The 3262-nt window shown below is 41.3% G+C and overlaps 1 pseudogene; it reads right to left on the bottom strand.

Annotated features, from left to right (window-relative positions):
• Nucleotides 1-824: 824 nt before the first annotated feature.
• Nucleotides 825-2795, bottom strand: LOC117795976 (annotated as a pseudogene).
• Nucleotides 2796-3262: the final 467 nt, after the last annotated feature.

Raw genomic sequence — 3262 nt, 5'->3', positions numbered from 1 at the left:
GATATCCCATAACTTAAATACTATGATGTGAAATAATAATACTTAAATAATATAAGCCAGTACATCTTATATTACATGATAAGGGAACAAGAAAGGAAAGAAAATGAAAGTATTTGTTTAACATATGTGTATATACACACCACCATGTTCATAACAAAATAAGGAGGAAATACTCAAGACAATTATAATCCTTGTATTTATAACTGGTTATGTGTTTGGAGCTGGTATTTGTAACTACTTCTTCTTTTACTACCCATTTTGTATTCCCTTTGCCTTCATCAAGCATCTCAGCTGGTCGTAGCTTTTTAGCAGGTGGCAGGGTAACCCAAACCCTTTCACTCCTAAAGGGTCTGGGCCATGAATAGTCCTGCCTTGATTGGGTTGTTGGTTTTCCATTGATCTTAACCACAGGGTATGGTGATACTTAGAAACTCTCCAATGAATCTCCTGTATTCCTCTTCCTTACCTCCATTGAGAAATAGTAGTCAAATTTCCCCTTGGTAGTCAGAATCAATCACCCCAGCCAAGACCATGACTCCCTTCTTTGCCTGTTGATGGAGAAACACGAGGAGCCCAAAGTGGCTAGGTGACAATCTTAACATCTAGTTCAGTGGAATCGTTGTTTTTCCTGATAAAAGCACTCCTCTCTTTGGAAATAAGACCTCTAGGCTTGCAAAGCATAACATCCAAGGAATAGAAAGCAAAAATGTTTCTAATGTGTTGGTGGGGATAATAATGAATGGTGCCACTGCCCTTTTTAACCCTTAATTCCTGGACTCATGAATCCTGGCTATCAGAGAAATAGCATCTTATATTGGATACTCTTAATCAGTATCCAATCCTTCTGGAGAAGACTTGCACCAGTCCTGCAAGGTATTGCCACATAACTGGTACTATAACTGTGTCTTCAAGAGGCCCTTGCAATATTTTATCAAGCTAGCTGCTTCAAGATGGTGGGAAATATGGGAAGACCAGTGAATTCCGTAAGCATGGGCCCATTGCTACATTTCTTTTATTGAGTTTCTTAACCAGAAGTAATGCTGTGTGAAATACTATGACAGTAGAGAAGACATGCTGTAAGTCCACAGATGATAGTTTCGGCAGAAGCTTTGTGTGTAGGGAAAGCAAATCTATATCCAGAGTAAATATCTATTCTGGAAAGAACAAAACTCTGTCCTTTCCATGATGAAAGCAGTCTGATGTAATTGCCTGCCACCAGGTAGCTGTTGATCACCCTGAGTAGTAAGTAGTGCAATATTGGGGAATCACTGTTGGTCTGCTACTGCCAGATTGGAGACTCCATGGTGACCATAGCCACGTTGGCCTTCGTGAGTATAATAAGTTCATGTTGCTGAGACTATGCATAACCTCTACCCCGCTACCATGGCCCTTTTGCTCAAGGACCCATTGGGTGATGAGAGAGATGGCTGGGAAAAGTGGTTGACTTGTATCCACAGAACAGGACATCCTATGCACTTAATTATTAGAATCATCCTCTGCTGAGGTTGCCCTTCAGTGAGCATTCACATGGGACACTAATATTTTCACATTTTTTGCCCATTCAGAGAAGTCTACCCATATACCTCTACTCTAAATGTCTTTGTCATCAATTTTCCAATCATGTTCCTTCTAAGTTCCTGACTATTCAGCCAAACCTTTGGCTACAGACCATAAATTGGTAGATGGTTGCACATCTGGCTTTTTTCCTTCCAAACAAATTGGACATCCAGGTGCACTGCCCAAAATTCTGCCCACTGGGAGGATTTCCCTTCACCACTGTTCTTCAGGGATGTCCCAGAGAAGGGCTGTAGTGCTGCAGCTGTCTACTTTTGGATGGTGTCTGCGTATCATGCAGAACTACTTACATATCAGACCTGTGTCTTCTCTTCCTCTGTCAATGCATTATAAGGAACTTCTTATGAGGCCACAGAAGCAGGCTGGGAGAGAGAAGCCAGTAGCAGGGGTGGGAACCATGAGTATTTGGGCCACTTCTCCACATAAGTTACTTGTGCTTTCAGGACTTTCTTGAGCCTGTTCATGTATATACCACTTACATTTGATGATGAAGTCTTGCTGTGCACATCCAACTTTATGGCTAGGTGGGCTAGACAGCACCTAGTTCATGATAGGCAGCTTAGATACCATAGTAACTTGGTGGCACGTGGTTAAGTTTTCAGTTTCTACTAAGGCCCAATAGCAGATCAAGAGCTGTTTCTCAAAATGAGGTTAGTTATCTGTAGATAATGGCAGGGCTCCCAAATCCTAAAGGCTTGTGCTGCAATTCATCTACACAAGCTTGCCAAAGACCCTAAAAGGTATCTCTGTCTGCCACTGACTTTTCAAGCATTATTGAATCTGCTGCATCATATGGGCCAAGTGGGAGGCCAGCTTGCACAGCAGCTAGACCTGTTGCAGAACCTTCTCTTCTTCTCAGCTTCACTCAAAACTCTCAGCTTTTCACGTCACTCAATAAATGGGCTGGAGTAACATAACCAAATAAGGAATATGTTGCCTTTAAAATCCAAAGAGGCCCGTGAGGCACTGTGCTTCTTTCTTAGTTATAGGATGGTCCAGGGGACGTAACAACTTATCCTTTACCTAAAGAGGTATATCTCAACATGCCAATATCAGTAAACTACTCAAAATTTCACTGAAGTAAAAGGCCTCTGAATTTTAGGCAGATTTATTTCCCACCCTCTGACACACAAGTGTCTCACCAGTAAGTCTAGAGTGGTTGTTACTTCTCACTCATTACGTCTAATCGGTATAATATCATCAGTATAATGGACCAGCATGGAAGGGAAAGGTGATCAATATCCGTGTGAACTAAATTATGGGATGGTACTAAGGAGTTGATATACTCATGAAGTAGGACAGCGAAGGCATATTGCTGGACTTGTGGACCACTCTCAACTCACCCTTCGTCCCTGCCCACACACACAGACACGAGTGATAAACAGGTAGGCATGGTTCTTTTTTAAATGTTAGCACTGTTCACAACACAATCTTTCTTTGACAGTGTTCAACTATTTTATTTAAACATGGGCACTGGCATTTTATAGAGGCTCATGGTATCCCCTGAATTCATTTGATTCTTGTAGCTCATATGATAATTGCTGAGAGAAATAGCACTTTGAGTCACTCAGTTGTGTAAGAGCAGTGTGTTTTATAACTTTTTCATCTCATAAAACAAAGCCAAATTTTTCCTTACAGTTGGAAAAAAACTTTAGAGTGGAGTAAACCTGACCTAAGGCTCCAAGTT

The sequence above is a fragment of the Ailuropoda melanoleuca genome, chromosome 2 (assembly GCF_002007445.2).
Source record: "Ailuropoda melanoleuca isolate Jingjing chromosome 2, ASM200744v2, whole genome shotgun sequence".
Taxonomy (NCBI): domain Eukaryota; kingdom Metazoa; phylum Chordata; class Mammalia; order Carnivora; family Ursidae; genus Ailuropoda; species Ailuropoda melanoleuca.
The sequence above is the reverse complement of the archived record's forward strand: the minus strand, read 5'-3'. Positions and strand labels throughout refer to the sequence as shown.